The sequence below is a fragment of the Mesoplodon mirus genome (genome assembly GCF_964341445.2).
Source record: "Mesoplodon mirus genome assembly, chromosome: 16".
Taxonomy (NCBI): domain Eukaryota; kingdom Metazoa; phylum Chordata; class Mammalia; order Artiodactyla; family Ziphiidae; genus Mesoplodon; species Mesoplodon mirus.
Genome location: NC_138992.1, coordinates 16109641 through 16133336, shown reverse-complemented (window position 1 = coordinate 16133336; position 23696 = coordinate 16109641). Strand labels below are relative to the sequence as shown.

The 23696-nt window shown below is 50.5% G+C and overlaps 1 long non-coding RNA gene across 1 annotated transcript in view; it reads left to right on the top strand.

Moving 5' to 3' along the window:
• The window catches only part of LOC309791754, a 77362-nt gene extending 64767 nt beyond the window's left edge, over positions 1–12595 (top strand). The window contains exon 3 of the long non-coding RNA XR_014291564.1: positions 11082–12595. This is a non-coding gene — a long non-coding RNA (uncharacterized lncRNA). The remainder of the gene's footprint in view (positions 1–11081) is intronic.
• The last annotated feature ends 11101 nt before the right edge of the window (positions 12596–23696 follow it).

Sequence of the window (23696 nt, the reverse complement as noted above, 5' to 3'; positions counted from 1 at the left end):
TGGTCATGACTCCTGGACAGGACGATGTCCAAACTCCTTGTCGTGGTGTACAGGGCCTCCCTGTGCCCACGGCACCTACCCTCCAGCCCACGTCCTAGCCCCTCCACCTTCACTCTCAGCCACACTCAACTACCAGCTGCTCCCCGCTCAGGCCATGCCCTTGCTCTGGACCTCGCCTCTCTGCTGCCCTCCTTGGAAGGCACACTCCTTCCCCTTCTGACTGGTGATTTCCCATCCATCCTCCACGCACCAGGCCAAAGCCACCTTCTCCATGCAGCCTCCTCTGAGCCACCATCTCCCATGCCCTTCTCCCTGCCCAGCATCACTCTGCCCCAGGGCACCCTGAACCACACCCCATTGCAGCATAGCTCACCCGGCGTCACTGGCACCTAACATAGCCCGCAGATAGAGGGACAAAGGACAGCAGGGAGCAGGGTGGCTTGTGGAAGCACCGGACAATGTGTGCCCCGCCTAAGAGCATTCTGATTCCTTGTGGGTTTTTTTAAAACACACGCCAGCCCAACAAAACAACTTGGTGGCTGGTGTTTGAACCATGGGCCACCAGTCTGAGACTCTTGGGAGCTCCTCGGGATTCTTGTGCTTCTCTCGGTTGTCACTACTTAAATGAGGGAGGGAGGGAAGGAGGGGAGGAAAAAAGGAAGAATTTACCTTCCTAGACCTGGCAATTGGCTTCCGTAAAACATGGTGTATTAATTAGTCTGCTCAAGCTGCCATAACAAAATACCATAGATTGGGTGGCTTAAACGTCAGAAATGTGTTTTCTTACAGTTTCTGGAGGCTGGAAGTCCAAGATCAAGGTTCCAGCCAATTCTGTTTCTGGTGATGACTCTCTTCCTCACTTGCAAATGGCCACCTTCTTGCTGTGTCCTCACATGGCCTTTCCTCGGTGTGTGCACTCGGAGAGAACAAGCTCTCTGCTGTCTCTTCTTATAAGGACACTAATTATATGGGGTGAGGGCCCCATTGCTATGACCTCATTTAACCTCCCTTAGAGGTCTCACCTCCAAATACATTCACACTGGGGGTTAAGGCTCCAACATGTAAATTTGGGGAGTGGAGGACAAACATTCAGTCCATAACACATGGCATCCCAGATCATTCAATCCACAAGTCTTTCCTGTGTCCTCACTATGGGGATTCTGAAAACATTGAAGGCAAACAGCAGAGTCCAGTGGTCAAAAGCACGAGCTTTCATATCAGGCAAATTCAAGTTTGATACTTAGCTCCACCGCTTACTGGCCAGGTGACCTTAGACAACCTATGCAATTTCTCTGAGCCTTGCACTCCTCACTGTGAAAGGAGGACAATGACACCAACCACCCAGGGTTTGTTTGAGGGTTAAGCAAGATCCATGCACATCCACCATGCCCAGCAGCATTCATGACCGCCCTGGAGAAACAGTTAGTGAGCACATCCTCCATGCTAGGCTCTCTGCTGGGTGCTGGGGAGCCGGTGGTGAGCAGGACAGAGCAGATCCCTTGTTCTTATTCTTCCTTGAAGAGCCAGATAATAAACAAGGAATTATGTGATCAGATAGCAAACACGTCGTCATTTGAGAATGGGACATGGGCCATAAGGAAATAAAAGAAGCAGAAGGCAGCAGGGGAGGAAAGGCCTCACTGGGGAGGTAACTTTGACAAGAAGCTGAGGGCCATTCAAAGACTCGGGGCAGAGTATTCCAGGTGGGGGAGTAGCAATCATGAAGGCCTGAAGGTGGGCACCCTCAGTGCCCGTGGTATTCATTCTGATAGCTGTGGTCCTATTGCACGTGGTCCCACCCTCAGAGGCCACCACCCTGGGGGGACACAGGACCTCTGCCCAGCCCTCCAGGGAGGGAGCAGGGCCCAGACGAACCCGGCTTTCAGAGGGGAGCAGCACCTTGAGAGCTGGAGTGCTGGGAAACGGACAGCAGCGGAGGAGGAGGATGTGGCGTTTGGTGGGGGGGGTGGGGAACGAGCATCCCGGGGGAGAGGGGAGTTTGGTCGAAGAGCCTGGTGTCTGAGGGACCCTGGGAGACTGCCCAGGCCTGAGCTGATTCTGAGAGCAATGCCAGGCCGGGAGCCTAAGGCACCACGTGGATGACCTCAGCGTGAGCTGATAAGGGCAGCAGCCCTCACTGTCACGGCGGGGTGGGCGGGTTTCCCCACTCAAGAGGCAGGGCCCCGGGCAAGAATCCAGTGCTGTGAGTCACAACCAGATGTACATCTTGTCAGGGAGAGCCATGGCTGCGGAGAACTGGTCATGGTTTCCTGGAAACTTCCTCAGTGTGGAGCAGGGGCACTCTGAGGATAGGTGCCAGCCAGGGCAGAGAGAGGAGACCGTGCTTGGGGGCTGGGCCAGGGCTGCGCTGTCGGGACTGTGGCCGAGCTTTCTGGGGCCAATGGGGGCCAGAGGACTAGCTGAGGTCTGAGCCTGATGCCCGTGGACCAGCTGAGGCACGTCTCCCTTTCCACAATGTACCTGGAGTTTCCTGGCCTTCTGACACAGGTCAGCATGCCCTTTGAGGTGTGGATGTGGGAAGAGCAGCTAGACTGGGAGATGGGACCCCTGCATCCTCATCCCACAAACTTGGATTCAAATCCAAGGACTTGCACAAGCCCAGCTTCTCCAGCCCTTGGTTCTCTCAGCTACAAATGGATAGGATAAATTGGGAGCTCTCCAAGGTTCCGCCCAGCTGGACTATTCAGGCAGTTCCTTCATGTTCCTCCCTGTAGATGGGAGAAACTGAGGCCCAAGAGCAAGAGACCTGATCTGAGCCAGCCCATTTGGAGGTGGGACTGGAGCTCTAGCTTTGGCCAGAGCTGCACTCCTCCCCCGCTTGCTCCAGCGTCCTGCCTTCTCTCCCCGATCTCCTTCCTGGACACCTCTTTCCCTCCTTCCCCTCTGCCTGTGTGCCTCACCTGCCAGACATGGAGATTCAGCCTTTCCTGGGGTGGGTGGGTCCCAAGTCAGAACCAAGATGAGAACTCCCAGGGCCATCAGCCATCTGTCTGTACTCACCGGGATAAGGGAGCAGGACCTCCTCCCGCCAGCTTCTGTCTGAATGCTACACATCCTTCAATCCAACTCAAATGGCACCTCCACCAGGAAGCCTTCCAGATCACCCCAGCCAGAGTCATCACCTAAGCAAGGCTTCCCCATGCATCCCACTTTATAATCCTGCTGGTGCCATTTTTACTTACTTGTATTGTAATTATCTGTGCATACATCATAGCTCCTCTACACAATTCCAAGCTCAAATTGCCTCCATTTTGCCCATGCCTATCACCAGCCTCCTCTTTGACATCTGTTGCGGTGTTCGTATTCTAAGTGTTGGGTAGATATTTGTGGAATAAGTGGAGTTTTCTTTCTTCTATGTGAAAAGATTCTTTCCTTTCAGAATGAATGGTCAGATGTGTAAAGGCGTCTGTTCTAGAGCTGCACTGGGTGGAATCTTAGCTCCACCATCTACACACGGTGAGACCTTGGACAGATTACTAACACTTGTGCCTCAGTTTCCTCACTGGTAAAATGAGGATAAGTCATAACCCCCTACCTCACAGGGTGGCTGTGGAGACTAAATGAGTCATGTTTGTCAAGTGCTTGATGTCATGCCCAGCATAGACTTGATTTAATAAGTGAAGTGAGATTCTGGCAATCCAATATGCAAATTTTTGTTTGATTTTTTGAAAAAATATTATACCGCCTTACAGAATTCAAGCTTAGCTTTAGGTAGTTGCCAGATCCTTTCCAATCCTTGCATTCACAGAACCTGCACTGGGTATTCACTGCCATCTGCACAGCCTCCCCGGCTACACTGGCTCGGAGCAGGGGGCAGGGCAGGGAGAGAAGAGCCGTCTCTGGCGTAACTGCTCGCCAGCTCGGGGCTAGCAGCCACATTAAGCGCTCTTACTCAATTCATGTGACTCGACAAATTTGGAATGTGTTAGCGAGAGAGAGTTTTTCCAGCTATGAGTCAGTACATTTATGCGCTCTCACACACACATTTAAAAATTTTAAGAAGAAAGAGACTTCAGCAAGAATCCTTTATGAGTGCAAAGTGGAAATCTCCGGAAACTGTATTTTGACCCTGAAGGCAAGTAATACTTAAGATATTTAATAAAGGGTTCGAAACAAGAGTTGAGGAGAGAAAACACAGCTAGCTGCCTTTTCCTTCTGTATTCTCAGCTGCTGCATTGCACATAGGAGGACCCGATGTACATGGGTTTATAAAGCACCTCCTGGATTCCCTGATTTATACTCAACATAGTGGGGAAAGAAATATGTGAAAGAAGGGAGGCATAACCAGCATTTATTAAGAAGCTATTATGTGCCAGATAATCGGGGCTGGGGTCGGGGTACATGTCCCAAGTTCAAGAGGCAGTGTGGGGGAAAATGGAATGCTTGTATTCAGACGCGCTTGGGTTCAAACCTCAGCCTACTTTCGTAATATTATCTAAGACCCCTCTTCTCCCATTTTATGGATGACAAAACTAAGGCTCAGAGAAGAGAAAATAATTTGTCTGTGGGCACAGAGCTCTTAAATGGTAGAAATCGTATTCTAAACTGGGTCTGTGAGTCTCCCTATGGTAAAGAAATTTGGGTTAAATTAATGTCCTCAGGGGCTGCGTTTCCCCACCAAGGAGGGAAGCAAAGACACCCATTCTCAGAGATCACACCCGCATATCCTAGGCAGGTACCACTTTCTCGCAGACCAGTCCCTTTAACCACCGCCTGCCACTTGCCTTTGAGTCCCGCCCGTCTGGGTTTACAAAAAAACCTGCTTCTCATCCAGGCTGGTCCTCTCTGCTGTTGTTTACTTTAAAGAAAGAAACCACCACCCGCCCAGAGGACTTGTATTTCCAGCTCACTTACATCTCTTTTGCAAGGGTTCATTTTCATAGACTCCCAATCTCCAGGGAGCTGTGTCTTTCCCTCGGAAACATGAGCTGTAATCAAAGGTGTATTCATCCCCACACATCTGCCAGCAGCCACGCCGGAGCCACGGTTCCCCGAGGCCTGACAGAGGAGGCTCAGGCCAGGTGCCCGGGGAGAATTTTTCCCTACACAAATCAGATTGTCCCGTGGTTGCCCTTTGTAGACATGGCAGAGTCCCAGGCGGTGCTTCTCAGATTGCTGGAGGACCTGATGGGGCCGGGGGTAAATAAGATTCCACCATCCGTTCAACAAATACTACCGAGGGCCACCACGTGTGGAGAACTGCAGACACTGAGAATCCAACTCTTTTGGTGACTTCCCGTCACTCAAAGGGATAAAAACCCAGCTTCTTAAAGGCCAGCAAGTCCCTGGAAGAGCTGGCACTTGCTTTTTCTCTGCCCTGCTTGGCTGTGGCCACCCCAGCCAGCTTCCATTGCTTGGTGACCCGTATGCCTCCTCCCCCTCGGCCCCATACACGGTCTCTCTGGCTTTCTCGATTCTTCCTTCCCCTCTTGGCCAGGTTTGCTGCTGCCTGCCTTTCAGGTCCAGCTCCCCACCCCGCAACCCCCCATCTGCCATATCCTCACGTGCCTCTCCTGGCGATCTTGTCACCATTGCATGTGCTTCAGGTAGCACCGTCACGTCACTGGAGTCTCTTATCCAACCCAACTGCAAGGGCAGGGCTCATCTTATGTCCCCAGCACTGGCCCGTAGTCAGTGCCCCATAGTTATTGGAGGAATGACAGCAGTGAGCAAATCAGACACTGCCCTGCCCGGTGCTGGGCACATCTTCGTGGAGTGTTGATTGTACTTGACAGTTTTCAGGGGGAAATATTTGGAAACAAATACAGATCAAGTCTAGAGTAGAATTCAGTGTCCTGGTGAATGTTCAAGGTGTCGGGCTGCGCCCTCACACGTCGGGGAGGTTATGAACTCAGCCTCCTCCGTGCTCCTGGGGGCGTCTCAGTGGAAGACCAGGTTGGGGGTGATGGGAGACGTGGCCCAGTTTGCCAGCAGCTCAAGTCATGGAGCCAAAGTTTAAGAGGCAGTGGGGTGGGGGTGGGACGGGGAATGGAAAGACTACACTCAATCAGGCCTGAGCTCAAAGCTCAGTGCTGGACATTTTACACTTCTGACACGTGGCAATGTATTTGATCACCCTAAGGTGCAGGTCTGTTGTCTGTAAAAGGGGTATAAGGATACGTGCTCGTCAGGCTTGCTGTGGGAAAGACAGACAAGCCACGTGGAGGGCCCAGCTCAGCGTCTGGCGCAGAGCAAGCACTCGGGAAGTGGTGGCCTTTGTGCTCGTCACCCGCTGCTCGCTCTTATGAATTAAAGGCTGTTGTTGGTGTCCAAAGTGGAACATTTTCGGGAGCAAAGACAGGCAACTTAAGGCTGCGCTTCTGGCTGGCAGGATGATGGCCGCACAGAAGTGGCCTGTAGTTTTCCACCTTCTTTGCAGTTGACCTTCCTCCCTTGTATCCAGTCTGCACTGGCCCTGGCCTGAGTCAGTCACTCCCCAGGTCTGTCCTCCATGGGTTCCTCACCCTCTCCTCCATATGAGGCCATCACCTCGGGACATCATGACCTGTTTACTAGAATTTCTCACTCATCCGCTAAACGTTTGCCGAGTGAAAAAAATGGACTGGAATCAACTACGTGAGAGGGGGTGACCCTGGGGTAGTGTGTTTTTCTTCTTCTACAGACCGTTAAATCACCGTTCCTCTTTTTTTCCCCTGCAGTTGTCTTGCCATCTGGTAGGTTTAAACTAGGCCAAAAGGGAATAGGAGGGACCTGTAGGGAAAATCCTACAGGCACATTTTTCCTTATTGGGATTTTGTGCCATGTGACCATTTTCTGGGGAAAGGAGTTCTGAGCCAGGAAGACGGGAAACGTGTGCCCATTAAGAGCTTGAAAGACAGTGAAAAGTCCTTTACTTCATTTATGCTGCTCGCGATGAAAGCTGCCATTTCCACGTGCAGGAACTGTGGTCGGCACCATGGCATTGGATCCCCCATGCCACCCAAGGAGCCAGGTTCTGTTTAGAGCCCCACTTGGCTGCTTAAGAAAACCAAGGTCCCCGGGAGGGAGGTGCTTGGCGTCAGGGCACAGAACAAGCATGTGAGAGAACCAGGACCAGACTCAGACGTCCTGTGTCCAAGACCAGTGATCTTCCTCCCATGCTGGTTAGGAAGGATCCAGTGTCTAGTGGGTGATGCTGCAGAGCTGAGTTCCAGGATAAACGGGGAAGGTGTAACAGATTCATTGAGACGCCCCAGCTCTGAGAAGAATTCACTGTGTGGCCCCAGCCAAGCCCCACTCCACGCCTCTGTGCTCAAGAAGAAGCACCTAGTCAGCTGAGGATAATAATAAGTATTATCAATAATCATAGTAGCTATCATGCCTGATTACATGATTCTAAGTGTTTTGTATGTGTTACCACCCTGGGTCCTACGGGGTAACTCGGGGTCAATTTGGGGAAGAGGGAGAACAGAGCATTGAAGAGAGAGGGTCTGAGATAGCATAGCCATAGGGCTGCAGGGGACAGAGTGGGTTCAAGAAGCTTAGGCATCCGTGAGCCCAGACCACAGCGGGGCAAAGGGAGCAGGGAGCAATGAGCAGGGGCCAGACCTCACAGGCTCCAAGACCCTGGGGTAAGGAGTGTGGTTTTTTTCCTGAGACAAATGGGGCGTTCATTAACTGCTCCCACCTGTACCACCTCTATGTACATTGCCCTTCCTCACATTCAGTTTATTATGTATCTTTCTCCTTTTTTATACCGTGAGTTTCCTAAGGGTAGGGATTGGGTCTTATTTATGTATTTATTTATTTATTTATTTATTTATGGCTATTTGGTGCTTAGCACAGAATCAGGTATATATGGATAGTCAATAAATGGTTGTTCATCAGATATTTAAAATAGTCAACATTTAATAATAGTAACATGTTCAATATTTAATAACTATATATTATATATTTGTTATATATAGATATTAGTACCTGTAATATAACTTCCATTATGCAGGCATTTCTGCTCTAAAATGATATATGCGTGCCTATAAAACCCTGCACTCTGAAAAGTTCAAAAATCACAGCGCTTTGGGGACAATTGGGCTGTAGCAGAGCATTCACAATTCATGTGACTCTGTAATGAAGCACAATCCAAGTGATGATACCAAGCAGAGTTCAAAGGGCATGATATATTTTGGATGAGGGACTTCCCTGGTGGTGCAGTGGTTGAAAATCCGCCTGCCAATACAGGGGACACGGGTTCGATCCCTAGTCCGGGAAGATTCCACATGCCGTGGAGCAACTAAGCCCGTGCACCACAACTACTGAGCCTTGCTCTAGAGCCCGCGAGCCACAACTACTGAGCCCGCGTGCCGCAACTACTGAAGCCCACACGCCTAGAGCCCGTGCTCCACAACCAGAGAAGCCACCGCAATGAGAAGCCCGTACACCGCAACGAAGAGTGGCCCCCGCTCACCACAACTAGAGAAAGCCCGCGCGCAGCAACGAAGATCCAATGCAGCCAAAAATAAATAAATTAAATAAATAAATTTATATTAAAATTTTTTCGATGAAAACAAATATAGCAATAACTTTAGCACCTGAGTAACTATAGGACAATATATTATTTTTAAAAGGGGGAAAACTTGATGTAAGGGGCTAGAGAAGGATTGAGGCTAATGGGTTTAGAGACAGAAGGGAGCAGATCATCTTTATCAGGAGTTCCCGGTGGAAGAGCAGTTTCAGGCTCTGCCAGGGCGTAGCAGGGACAGATGGTTTCTCTAGCCCATGGCCTTTGCACAAAGACCAGGAAGAACCGAGCAACAGGAGTGGCTAAGACAGAGCACGTGGCCACTGGAGCCCAGAGGAGGAGCTGGGAGGGCGGAGTCCCCCGTGGCCTGTTCTACTCAGCTGTGTGTACCTTGCATCCACTGCCCGCACTTCATGGTGCAAAATATTAATGTGCTGGGAACATTAGCCTATGAACCAGTGCAAACTCCAGGTTTTATTGACCCCTATATACCTTATATACACTAATCTTCCTCGTGGAAGCAAGTGCAGCAGATCAAACATTACATAATGGAATACATGACTAACTGAGAAACCAAGAATGCCCACTGGCCAGTTTACATCAAGTAAGGTCCCAGTCACACACCCTGTGTGGGTTGTAGACTGTTTTCCTCTTGGTTCATGAGTCTATTCAGTAAACCCATTCAGTGAGCAGAAGGTAAAACAAGACATATGGGGTGGGGTGACACTAAGCAAGGGCATCATAAACCTGTGGTGTGAGCGCTTTCCCCATCAGAAGCAGCTGAGCTCACACTTCTGGACATGGACTTAGGGGACCTCAACCCCAACCTGCCTGAAAGCTGTGTGACCTCAGGAAAATCACTTAACCTCTCTGTGCCTCAGTTTCCTCAACTGCAGAGTAGCACTAGCAACACTCCCCAAGTTCTTTGAAAGAGCAGATTAGCTGGTGGGTGGAAAGTTCTTTCTAAACTATAAGGGGCTTTGCAGAGTATTGTCCTTCCTGCAAATCAGTGCTGGGATACTCAGCTTAGCTTGCCTCCTAGGGTACTTTCTCCTGCTGGATGGCTAGTTCTAAGGGCAGAGGGCAAATGCAGCTAAACTGGAATCAAACAAAATAAATTAATCACTGAGATTCAGTGCAGAAGCTTGAATGAGCTTCAGGAAATTTTGCTGGCGTCCAACGGCCTCTGTGGAGCCCCTGTGTCCACAGTACCTGATGCCTCTCTCTCTGAGTGCTCACCCGGCAGCCTCCGTCTCCGGGCCTGAGGTCATCAGCCGACCCCTGGCCCACTGCTCTTCCCCAGGCCCCTCCCACCAAGCCAGGCCCGCCTGTCCCATCACCCTCTCATCTTGCTTCCCCAAAATGGTGCAGAGAAAAGGAACACCGATTCCGGAATCACATGAACACGGGTTTGAATGAGCTCTACCACACAGCAGCTCTAAAATCATAATAGCCAAGCTGTGGTTTCTTGAACCTATTTCTTCACCTTGGGAATGGGCTACAACTTCCTGACTTCCTTCCTTCCTTCTTTCTCTGATTAAGAGGATTAGAAATGCACACTTTGCAGACTTTAATTTGCCCAAGAATCACCTGAGGAGCTTGTTGAAAAGCAGGTTCTGATTCTGTAGGGCTGAGTGGGGCTCGAGAATCGCCTCTTCCAGCAAGCTCCCAGGTGATGCGATTTCAGTTTTGACTATGGATCCGGGATATGAAGCGCCTACCATATAGTATGTACTCAGTCAATAGAAACTGTTGCCATGAAGATTTTTCCCCCCAAAGGGTGCTCCTTTGAGAACAGCGATAGGTGAATAGAGAAACCTGTGCTCCCCTCAGGATTCTGAGGGCCACAAGAAAAAACAAGTTTGGCTTTAAAGGTGGGCAGGGCGTGGGGAGCGAGGAGAAGCGTGGCCCCAGCTGCAGCTCATCGACAGGCTCTCCACGTTCACGTGTGCGCTGCAGGTGGGCCTCTGCCTGGCTGCAGAAACCTCTAGAGCTCAGGCCTCGACTTGCCATGCGGGGAACGCATCTTCCGAGCCAGGCGCACGCATGTTCCTCCGGCTACAGCTCTCCTGAGGAATTTTCAAAGCGCACAGGGCTCGCCTGGCGGGAGTCTCCCAGGATGGAAATCCACGTCGGGGGCTTTTGTTTTCAGGACTGCGGTATCTTTCGGACATGAGGCCTTGCGTGCAGAGCTTTTTCCCCCCACCCTCACCAACGTGGAGCTGTGAACCCCCGCTGCTGCTAGGAACGGACACCAAAGACTCAAGGAAACTTGGAGTGGGGTTCAAGAGACGCCTCCCCAGCCCCACCCAGCAGATTTGGCTTTTAGTTTTGCTCTTCTAAAAGGCCTGCTTCTCAAAAAGCCGCTGACTCACCCAGAGTAAGGGTCTCTCTCTTTTTTTTTTTCTTCTTCTCAGCATCGTCCCAAAGCCCTGAGATTCTTGAGGACAGTTTAACGAGCACCCCGGTCCTGACCATTTCCTTTTTCTTTCTCCTCCCCATCTCCATCCCAGGATCCTAGCGCCTTAGTCCCTCTAGAAATGAGAGTTGAACCCCCATTTGCCTTGTTCTGCCTTTAATATTGAGTATCTCTTCTTTGTAGGTCTTGACGCACTGTCTGCTCTCAAAGTGTAAAAAGATTCCCAGGATGTAAGCAATATGGAACTGGTGAGTGACCCGTGTGTTTGGCGGAGGTCGGGGCCTCAGCTGGATTTCAGGAAGGGAAGGGAGATGAATGGAAGGGCCAGGGGAAGCTGAGCTTTTGCACCCGAAACGGTTTCCCTCCAGATGCAGCTGGAAACAGTGCACAGTGCAGAGAATCCAGGTGTGAATCCCTTGGAATTCACTGGGTCCCGGCCCGTCCCTCCCCAGAAGCAAAGGGAGATGCAGGTGGCTGTGCCGACCTTTCTTTGCTCAGATGACAACAACTCAGGCTCACCATCCAGAGGGTTCGTGCCGGGAATTGTTCTCTAACCCTGTACCCAGGGTTAGGGACATATGCTTGGACTAGAGGGGGAACTACCGGGCTCACACCAGTTTATAAACCATAGCCCTGGGGAGACATGAGTAAATGGAGGTGAGAATGCCACCTTTGCACCTTTGAACGGCTGTCACTGGCAAGAGGGCAGCTATTGACTCAGCCTAAGGAGAAATTCCTAAAGAGAGGTTGGCAACGGTAAAATCGACGTCCATTAGAGGTAGTGAGTTCCCTGTCACTGGCAGAATTCAAGCACAGGTTGGAGAAGCATGGATGGGAAATGTTGAAGTGGGGAGGGGTTTTGACAGGGTAGTGTTTTACAGACTGTTCCGTGATGACTAAGAATCCCGGAGAGGCAGGAGGATGAGGGAGAGAGTTTAGGGAGAGTGAATGAGGGGAACCTGTGAGCTCACACACACACTCTCTCGGCGCTGCCTGTTTTATGGGGCAGGGTGCTGCCTTAAAACAGTTTAAGCTACTGGATGAGATGGTCTATCCTCAGACCTGTTGTCCATTGGCCAGCTGTACCTGAGCTTATGCCAGACGTCCACACATCACACTTGTGACCCCAAACACCTGATCTGTGTGAAGGGGTGGGCGACTCTCCAAGCGCGATACGGGCTCTGACCAGAGGCTCGAGGGAGCTCTCCCCCATACTAGGACCACCGAAAGAGTTGCCAGCGAGTTGCGCCTTCAAGAGACTTGCCCGGGATCCCGACCACACAGACCAGAAGGGAAGGCACAGGGTTGTGGTGGGGGGGCGCTGCGGCAGGATTCCCCAAACCCCCAGACTGTGGGAGGACAGTGAGCATGGCTTCCCCAAGGGAGCTGGGCTCCTTTGGTAGGACCACATTCTCCAGTGACCAAAACCTGGCCCAGTGAGCGTGAGAGGAATCATACCACAGACGCCGGGGGCGACATTGCCCAGGAGAGACACCCATTGCAAGGGAGAGGGTCTGAAGGTCTGAATAATGAGCACGGGGGCTTCCTTTGTGCTTTGTAACTGGGTCTTCTTCCCCCGGGCCTGGGTCAGCTGCAGCACAAAATGTGTAGCGAGGGCAAGGCGCTGTGGGAGGCCAGAGATGGGGTTTTTCTTTAAGAAACTGAAGCCTGGACGAGAATCGAGTTTGACAGTCATTGTGCAGAGGCTGTACGTTCAGCTGAGTCCTGAGTGCTGTGCGGTGGGTGGATCGGTGGGAGAGGAAGGGGAGGGGGCTGAACAGGAGCTTCAGCTGTGACTTGTTGCTTCCTTGGCAAGCCTTCAAGCATGAGTTGGGCTTTGAGGACAGAGGCTGTGTCTTTGATTCAAAGAACCTGGCATGTCGTAGGTGCTCAAGAAGTGATTGTCGAATGATTAAAAGGGAAAGTGATGAGGAGGCAGCTCGGGAGGCCGTGTCTGTGGTTAAGAGCAGGGCCCCTGGAGTCAGACGGCAGGGTTCAAATCCTGCCTCTTCCGCTAGCTGTGGGGCCTCAGGCAAGTTGCCCACCTCTCTATGCCTCAGTCTCCCCATCTGCAAAATGGGCGTCATGATAGTACCTACTGCATAAGGGGGCTGTGAGGAGTCAATGAACTGATTCACGCAAAGCCGCTTGGTCCTGTGCGCGCACATCGTAAGTGCTCAATAAATATTAGCCCTTATTCTCATTCTAGATGTGGGGCCTGACCCCAGATTAAGGTTCAGTGTTGGGACAGGAAATAGCAACAGAGGTGAGAGGACAGAGTACTGGACGGGGAGTCAGAAGCCCTGGCTTAGCTGCAGGGAGGGGGTGAGGAAAGTGATCACTCCCCCAAAGCTCACTCCACAGCAGAGATGCTGCAAGAAGGCGGTCAAGGGCAGCTCCGTTTTTCCTGCTCTCCCTCTGGTGGTCCCAGCACTGGTTCAAAGGCAGGGGCAGCTCAGCCCTTTATTACTAGCTGGGGGCCTCATGGTGAGTGGTTTGACTTCTCAGGACCTCTCTTTCTCCCAGTAAATGAGAAAACAATGCGGACGTCCTTCCCTCGCAAAAGTGAAAAGCACGGGTATGAGGGTCTGTTGGTACAGATGGAAAATCGTTCAAGACTTGAGCTTGGGTAGCGCAGTCTGGAGTCTCACAGTCAATGTTGGTTCCCCATCCCTTCTCCAGTGAGGCCTGGCTGTCTCAAGACAGATTCTCAAAACGATGCTTCACTTCGCAAAAGGCACCATTCACCACCCAGGATTTGTAGCGTATTTCAAATAAAATGACATTTGCCTGAAGCATTTGTCAGGGTCACATTTCTTGCATTAGTGGTAGACCTGGGACTATGGAACAGGCTTACTCGGGGGCCTACCTTTTGCCTCTCCTGCCCCATCGCCCTGTGATCCTAGCTGGAATTTAATATGATGGTAGTTTAAGCCAAAATTTGTTTATGGCATAGGCACAGCCCCTATGCCTATGGGGATCCTAAAAACTGTCACTCTTATCAGTCTCCTTCTCCCCATGTACCCCCTAACATTTGCCAAGCGACCCCAACTTCAGTTCTAACTTTAGTGGGAAGGGGACAGGGATGAGGCAGGGAGCAGCTTCAAAGGCAAAGCGGTCAGAGAGAAGAGGTCCCAATTCCTGGCTCCGTCAGCCATTTGGCATCTCTCAGCTTCTGTTCCACCTCTATTCCCATGAGGCAACTGGGCTAGGTGAGGGGTGGCAAATAGATTTCATCTCCCGCCCATTCTTATCAGTTGGTCATGGCTGCCAGGGGCACTGTGTGGAGAAGGATTCTGAGGCATACCCAGGAAAGGGTGTGCTGCAATGGATTAGTGATGTCTGCTGGGGAGCAATAACGAGGGCGTAGCACATGTGCTGCCTTTTGGCATCTGAGACAAAGCGATTTCCAAGGCCCCTCCCTGCTCTCACACTTCGTGCTTTTACCTAGCAGCCTTGTTTTACATCAGAGAGGCAAAGCACAGCAAAACCTCATTAATCTGGACCACTTTAGTACCAAGCCGAGTGAGTGAAAAGTCTTAATCTGTGGGTGTCTTCTGCATGCAGGTGAGCTCTGTTATCCTTCAGTACACGGAGTCAGCTCAGCCCAGCTAGCTGACAGGTGGGGAGGCAGGGGCCTTGGCGGCCTGTGCTTGCATGTCTGACCGTTTGGCTGAGCACACCTAACCTGTACTTCTAGGGCACTTACTCTGTTTATGAGCTTAGGATGGATACCAACGAAACTCTCACAAAAGCAGGACGTTTTCTAAAGTAGCAAATCATTCCGTGGGCAGCTTTGCTTCTATTTCAAATTGTCAAGGGCTCTGAATTAGACTTCACTGCACTAGCTGGGAATAAGCTGTGTTTCCAGAATTATATGCAGAAGATGAGACAAAGTAGTTCAGAACTAGGTTTCCCCTGAGTTTCCCGATCTGTAAAATGGGGATATAATATACCTCACAGGGCTCTGCAGGAGAGTAAATGAGATAAAATGTGGAAGAGACCTAGCAGAAGATCTTGTTCACAAAATATGGTCAAAAGATGCTGTATCTTCTCCCCTTCTATCACTTCCCATCCATAATCACCCTGAAAGTAGAGCTTTCTTCTTATAATATGAGAAAAATGAAGTTACAGATTGTTTTAATAGTATCATACTTTCAAATGACTCCTGTTAGTTTTTCAGAGGCTCATTTTTTATTGTTGATGAGTCTCCAATAGGAAAGGTCCACTTAAGCCTTCAACTTGAGTCACTGTACTCTCGGTCTTCTGCAGAGAGTAGCTGATGCCCCAAGGGTCCTAACATGCATGTGCATGAGTGTCTTGGTAGGGGGTGTCTCTGGAGGGGACTGAACCCCACAGTGACTAGACCGTGTCTTCCCTTCAGCTCAGCAAGTGTCAACACCCGAATTCACTCCCACTGCAGGGAGAGTGCGGACAGCCAAGGTGGTTGAACGCCAAGTTGGCACCAACTGAATTTGAGTGGGAGCATGTCTAAAGGGTGGGCTTTACCTGTTTAAAATGGAGAAGAAGTTTGAACTGGAATTCCTCTTTCAGCCTTAGTTTCTGAGACTCTTCAGGAGAAGCATTCAATTTATACTTAAATAAACATCAAGAGCAGTTAAATCGATATGAAGGGGGGATTGGAACTCATGCACAGTGGGAAGAGCAGAGCCTCTGGTCACAGAAGCCGAGGGCGGGGGGAGGGCCTGGAAGCCCAGCTGGCTCATTAGGACTCCTGGGTTGTTGGCCCAGAGCTGGCTTCTCGGGGGCACCAGGCAAGTGCATGCCCGTTATTCTGGCCACCTTGAGCATCTGTCCCCAGTCTTCTCCAGCCCCTGGCCTGGTGAGCTGGGTCAGATAACCTCATGCTTCTCCTCTGTCCTCTCTCCGAGGCCTAGAGCAGAACGGCTCCCCTGCCTAAGCAGCAGCCCCGCCAGAGAAGGCGTGGCCAGTGGTCACCCTATGTCCCACCGGCAGGGAAAAGAGGAGTGGGGCCCATCCTGCCCTCCCATCCTTCCCACTGAGGCTCCACACCCTGGTGCAAGGACCCTGTCCTGGGTCCCTCACTTCATCCTTGTGTGGCCTCAGACTCCTAGCTCCTGAAGATGGAGCTGAGGGCACCATGGACCAGGGGGAAGCCTTGGGGTTAGAAGGCATAGGCTCTCCTGGGGAGCTGGCCTCTGGAGGCCTGGGCAGGCATGGGCATCACATCACTCCAAACTTAGCAGGTGCCACAGTTCCCCGAGGCCCTTGTCTCCTCTCTGGGCTCCCACAGAGGGTACTGTCTACACCACCCAGCGTGAGGCGGCACTGCAGAGCATTTAAATCCGTGCACTCTGGTGCCAGACTGGCTCCGTTAGAATCCAGGCCGTACCTTCGCTAGCCCTGTGATCTTGACCAAGTTATTTAATGTCTCTGTGCCTCAGTTTCCTCATCTTTAAAATGCGCCACTGGATAGGGTAGTTAGGACGACTACTGAGCTTATGAAACATGCTTAGAGCAGTGCCTGGCACTGAGTAGAGGTGTTAGTAAAACAAAATCAGTAGGTAAAGAAATGCAGAAGTCAGTGTGTCGCGTGATCGCCTGATGGACACCAAGACAGTCAGTTTCCTACCCACAGAAATGAAGTCCCTCATTCGACCTGTGGGCTCAGGGAGGCTTTCAGCTAGACCCTGAGGGAGGGGGAGGATTTCTGCAGAAGGGGAGGAAGGGGCAGCCTGGGCAGGGGTGCCAAGGGAGAGGAAGACGTGTGGAGGGTGTCGGGAAGCCTGCTGTGGCTGGAGCAGAGAGAGCCTGGTTGGGGAGCATGTGGCCGTTGAGATGGGCAAGGTCGGCTGAGTCAAACCGCAGAGGTTCCCGAATGCCATGCTCAGGACTGGACTGTTTGCAGGAAGCAATAAGCAACTTTCAGAAGTTTTGTGGGTTTTTTTTTTTTTAATCTTTATTGGAGTACAGTTGCTTTACAATGGTGTGTTAGTTTCTGCTTTATAACAAAGTGAATCAGTTATACATATACATATGTTCCCATATCTCTTCCCTCTTGTGTCTCCCTCCCTCTCACCCTCCCTATCACACCCCTCTAGGTGGTCACAAAGCACCAAGCTGATCTCCCTGTGCTCTGCGGCTGCTTCCCACTAGCTATCTGTTTTACGTTTGGTGGTGTATATATGTCCATGCCACTCTCTCAAACCAAGCGACGCAGCCTTGGGTTTAGAAGCTTGACATGGTCACAGCGCAGAGGGTAGGCTGCAGATAAGAGACATCAAAGACAAGGCAGCAGTCAGGGGGCAGCTGCAGAGAGATGACCCTGGAGACAGGGTGTGGCCACCTAAACCAAGGCAGTCACAGCAGGGGTGAGAGTGGGGGTCTCTGAAGAGTACCGATTCAGAGAAAGCATTGACTGGACTTGAACATGAAAATTGAGGAAGGAGGGGTCAAGAGCGAGCCCCAGGCTCCCGGCTTGGGAATCTAAGCGAGTGATCCCATTAACCAGGTAGTGCACAGGTAGGGAAAAAGTAGCGTATGTCGCAGAAGGTACTGGGGACATGGCCCTGGGCACACCGGTGTGACGCCCGGGGCCTGGGAGACAATATAGAGCAGTGGTTGAACAAGTGGTCTCAGGAGTCCAGATGGCTTGAATTGAAATCCTGGGGGGTCCTTTAACGTTCCTAAGTCTCAGTTTCTTCATCTGTATAATGGGGATTATGTAGCTGTTAGCTGCCCGAGAGGGTCATTCCGGTCAGTACATGTAAAGCATTAAGCAGTATGCCTGGCACAGAGCTGCTCAATAAACATGACCCGGAATTACATTAGTATCAGTGCTGATAGTAATTCTAGGATTAGTGTTCGTATCATCGTCCTGGTGGAAATGTCCAGCCTGGGCCTGGAACACAGGAGCAAGCTCAGGTCGGGATGGATTAATTCAGGAGTCATCCTTATATAGGTCAGTGATTATCCATCAACCTGGCCAGTGTATGCTTGGGGGAGGAAAAGGCGAGCGTGACCTGGGTTCTTTACGAGTCGTATCAACTTCCCCGACTGTGACATAGCCCCACCCCACCTTTACTGCCCTATGAAAATTCAAGGAGGCAGGGCAGGGGTCACTGTCACCCAAGGACGTGTGCCACATCCCTCAGGCCTACTGGGACAGAATTAGGATGGACGGACAGCGGATGAAGGAAACAAGGGAGGCCGTGGGGGGATTGCGCTCTCTCGGGGACAGCTCAGAGCCAGAGGACAGAACCCTGGCACACCATCAACATGCAAGGGGCAAGACCAGAAGAAACAGCCTAACCAGGAAAGCAAGTCACAGCCGTCCCCTGTGCCATAAATGTGCAAATCACTCAACCCTAATGGACTAGACATGAAGACTCTGCCATAGGCTGTTGGTTCTCCCACAGATCCAGGTGCAAGTTCAAACCACATTCCCGTTCAGTAGCCCACGAGGGGCTCTTCACTCCTTCTTCCGCCAGCAGCAGTAGACTTGACATCTCTGAGCTAAGCAGGAGAAGTGAGAGACGGCAGCCCACTCTCCCCTACCGTCGTCCATCCAAAAATTTGCCCTAAGGGACTTCCCTGGCTGCCCAGTGGTTAAGACTCCGAGCTTCCACTGCAGGGGGCACCGGTTCGATCCCTGGTCGGGGAAGTAACACCCCGCATGCCTCGCAGTGGGGGCAGATACATAAATAAATAAATCCAATGTTTTAAATTTGAAAACATACAAATTTGCCCTAAATGCCCACTCCTAAACCCCACTCCACGTTACTCCAGAGCCCAAAGTCTATCGGCCAAGGAAAAGATAACACCTGAAACTAGTAGGAAACGGTACTTAAGTGGGTATTGGATTATATTAGTCAGACTTTTAGGTACAAACTAAAGATCTAATTCATACTGACGTACGTGCAACACAAAACAGCAGCTCATGTACTTGAAAAGTCTGAGCTGGTCTGGCTTTGAGCCCAGCTGGATCTAAACAGTGCCGGCGGGTGTGCTTTTTCTCCATCTCCTGCCTCAACTTTCCCCTACGCAGGCTTTACCAAGGCATGTGTCCCCCACTGACCCAGCCCCTTCTCTCTGCAGCCCCCTCAGAAAGAGGGTGTTGCTTCTGTCGTCATCCTAGCAAATGCCCTGGAATTGAGAGGGTCAGGCCACGTGTCCATCCCTAAGCCAAGGGTTGCCGGCTGAGGAGTGTGCAGAGAAGGCCTCCTTCTCCAGACTGTGCGGGATGCCACGCTCACTTCCGGTGGCTCTGCCAACACTGGGGCGTCCTCTTGTGTGTAGGACAAACGGTATATTAATTTCCTCTTCCTATTGCTGCTGTAACACATGCCTTAGTGGCTTGAACCACACACATTTATCGTCTTACAGTTCTGGAGGTCAGAAGTCTGAAATGCATCTCACCGAGCTAAAATCAAGATGCCAACAGGTTGCATTACTATCTGGAGACTCAAAGGGAAAATCTGTTTCATTGAATTTCCAGCTTGCAGAAGCTTTCGGAATTCCTTAGCTCATGGCCCCTTCTACCTGCAAGGCCAGCAATGGCCAGTGGAGTTTTTCTCGGGCCGTATCACTCCGAGGCTGGCTCTTCTGCCTCTCCCTTCCATCTCTAACTTAGCTCTTGTGATTACATCATGCCTACCCAGATCATCCAGGATTATCTATTTTAAGGTCAGCTGATTTGCAGTCTTAATTCCATCTGCTACCATAAGTCCTCTTTGCCATTTAAGATAACATATTCACAGGTTCTGCGGTTCAGGGTAAGGGCATCTTTGGGGGCTATTATTCTGCCTGCCACAGTGATTCTTATAATCATCAGTTCTAACCTTGATCCAACACTGCCCGTGTGCAAAGCCATTTGCTAAGTCCCTTACATGCCTTTAACTCATTTCATCCCCATAACCACCCAGAGGGAGGTACAGCAGATCTCTCCATCTTACCATTGAGGAAACTGAGGCACCGAAAAGTTAATCACTTCCAAGGTCATAGATGCAGTGACAGTAGAGTTGAGGCTGGACTGCAGACCTGCCAGACCCCAAAGTCTGGCTCTTAACCAGGAGGTCAGCTGATGGAAGATGTCAGGAGTCTCAGAATAATAGAAAATAGAGATTCTTTCCTACAGTAGTCAAGGAAGATGGGGTGGTGGGGAGGTTGTCTGGTGCCAGACCCCCTGGGTTTATGTCCCAGCTCTGTCCCTTACTAGTGATGTGACCTCGGCCAGGTCACCCCACTTCCGTCTGCCCCCCTTTCCTGGACAGTGAAATGAGCATTACAAGGCTATAGTGAATCACTGTGGCTGGTTTTATTTTCATTTTTAAAGTCAGACAAATTCTTGGACCCCAATTTTTCTTTTCTATGTAGCTTCAACCTACTTTTAGTGGGAAAAAGAAAATACCCACGTCTACATCTCCCTTTACTTTGCTTTCCTTTCTTCCTCTATTTCCTCATAAGGCAGCATGGCAGGGACTGGCCAACCAGGCCTATCTCTGAGTAACCTGGGAGCTAAGAATGGCTTTATAATTTGAAAGGATTGTTTTAAAAAAAAAAACAACAACAAGACAGTATGTGACAGAGGCTGCACGTGACCCACCAGGCCTAAAATATTTACTATCTGTCCCTTTCCAGGAAAAGTGTGCCGACCTCAGAAAGAACATGGGTAGTAAGCGTAAAGCAGACCTCGGTCTGGGTCCTGCACTGGCTGGTCAGGGCCCCATTAGACCTTTAGGCCCTGAAAGCATGGTGAGGCCTTCCCTCAGAGGGGAGGGGGGTTTTCGTAACCCCCCTCTGCAGCAGCAGTACCCATAGCAACAGCAGAGGAGGTGCCCAGGGTTCATTGAGCATTTACTCTGGGCCAGCGCTGCGCTAAGAGCCTCATCTCCTTGAATCCCCGCACCAGCCCTCTGAGGGACACGCACTGTGAACGCCTGTGATGTCCGGGGCAACAGAAGCTGCCTGGGGGAGCAGGTCGCCGAGTCGCAATGACACAGGGAGAGGAGACAGAGTGGGGACTTGAACCCAGGCGGTCCGGGTCTACACTCTCCCACGCTGCTGCCCTGTCATTGCCATCAGCTCTCCTTTCAGGCAAAGCCCTCCTCCATTTACTCCCCTCACCTCTTTCTCCCAGCTCTCTGGCAAAATTCCTTTCCACTGCAAAAGAGAAACTGAAAAATGGAAGAGCTGTGAGAGACAGCTCAGACTCGAGCGTCTAAAGTTTTGTTTACAGCATCCATCCATCATCCATCATCCATCCATCTGTCCGTCACCCACCCATCCATCCGTCAAGCAAACACAGCACAGCCCCAGGAACTCACAAGCACCCACGTCTTTGACAGTGACAACTGGGGTAAACCCCAAGCCCTTGGGTCCTCCAAATTCACTGTCGTGGGGAGCTGCCCAGAGAAGCTCATTAAATAGCACCGAGCATTTGGTTAACATGCTGCAATTCGGGCAGCACCAGACTATTTCAGCACCCCTCCCCCACCCAGTTACCATGACGACACTATTTTAACAAACAGCTCCTTAATATTTAATGAAAATTACACTCCTGACAGGCAATCAGAAGAGCAACCACACTACAAAGCACTTAGAGGACATTTTTGCACAAAGCCATCAGTTCCCCCTGATCCCCATGCGCTATCCATTGCCAGAAAATGCGAGTGTTCTGGGGGCTGGGAGCCAGCGTGATGCCAGGCCTCCGTTACGCGCAGCAATTGAGGGTTGTCGCTTCCTTTTATTTATTTATTTACTTACTTACTTACTTACTTACTTATTTATTTTTGGCTGCGTTGGGTCTTCGTCGCTGCACACGGGCTTTCTCTAGTTGCGGCGAGCAGGGGCTACTCTTCCTTGTGGTGTGTGCGCTTCCCATTGCAGTGGCTTCTCTTGTTGCAGAACACGGGCTCTAGTTGCGTGGGCTTCAGTAGTTGTGGCAGGAGGGCTCAGTAGTTGTGGCCCATGGGCTTAGTAGCTCCGCGGCATGTGGGATCTTCCCAGACCAGGGGTTGAACCCGTGTCCCCTGCATTGGCAGGCGGATTCTTAACCACTGAGCCACCAGGGAAGTCCCAAGGGTTGTCAGTTCTTTAACACAGAATGTTAACAATGGCTCCGCACGGTCAGGGTAGCCTGATAGCATTATTAAACACTCCTTTGTACACAGATCTACTAATTTCACCGCTGCACGCCTGAGGCTGCTGCAAGCCTTGTTTGCTTCCTGTGTCTTGAATCGAGCTGGGCTGTGGGACAGTGTGCAAAGAGCCCAGAACGTGTGTGCGCTGGGGTGAGAAAGAGCTCTTTTCCTCGTCAAGGGGCCATCTGGTCCCACCTGATCGATTCAGTAACAGGCAGGTGCAGGGATCGATTGGAGGACCCAGTCCTCTGCCCTCAAAAGGGTCAATGCTGAGAGAGGAAAGACGAGACCATTCTGTAGCAACCTCCACCACTGTGGTGGACCAGCTATATGCTGAGCACGGGGGAGGCACAAATTAATTACCCATTGCAGATCCCCATGGGGAAAGATGGGTAAGTAACTATAATAAACTGGGGAGAGTGCTATCATGGTGATCTTTTAGCTGTGTGCCCTTGGGTAAATTACTTAACCTCTCTGTGCCTCAGTTTTCTCATCCATAAATTGGAGATAACAACACTACCTATATGAAAACCTAACTGTTGTTGTGAGGTTTTAAGAAAAATGAAATAAACGTATAAAAAGCACTAAAATCATTCTTAAAATATGCAAAACAGTGGGCACATGGTAAGTATTAAAAAGCTGCTCGCTGGGATTTCAGGTTCCCATGGTACCATGCATACAATTGTCTATGAAGGGCTTACTCTCCCTCGGGCACTAGGCAGCGATGAGGTACACTATCTCATTTAATCTTCACCGGCAGCCCTGTGAGACAGAGACTCTCATTATTACTGTCCTCACCTTGCAGATGAGGAGATGGGCCCAGAGGGGTTGGGGAACTAGTTGTGAGGCTAGTAAGAGGGGATTTGAATCCAGTTTGTCTGCATCTGCCACCTAACAAAATGCAAATCACACCACCAGGAGGAGCACACAGGTGGTGCTGGGACCACAGGTGCCTCCCTGGAGGGCTTTGGGGACAGCTGTCTGGAGAGAGTGGCCATGGATGCCCTGAAGGCTCATGGGTCTTCATGGACAGAGGATGGGAACATTTGGAGGAAAACCACAGCATGGTTGACTATTTAAAAGGCACGTTCTTCACATTGAGTGGGAGCTCATCTTAAACAAATATGACCTGTTGAATTTAAAAATACATTTAATTTTTATTTAAAATAAATGGATTGGCAAGACAGCATGGTACTAGCACAAAAACAGAAACATAGATCAATGGAACAAGATAGAAAGCCCAGAGATAAACCCATGTACCTATGGTCAACTAACCTATGACAAAAGAGGCAAGGATATACAATGGAGAAAAGACAGCCTGTTCAATAAGTGGTGCTGGGAAAACTGGACAGCTACATGTAAAAGAATGAAATTAGAACACTCCCTAACACCATACACAAAAATAAACTCAAAATGGATTAAAGACCTAAATGTAAGACGGGACACTATAAAACTCTTAGAGGAAAACATAGGAAGAACACTCTTTGACATAAATCACAGCAAGATCTTTTTTGATCCACCTCCTAGAGTAATGGAAATAAAAACAAAAATAAACAAACGGGACCTAATGAAACTTCAAAGCTTTTGCACAGCAAAGGAAACCATAAACAAGACGAAAAGACAACCCTCAGAATGGGAGAAAATATTTGCAAACGAATCAACAGACAAAGGATTA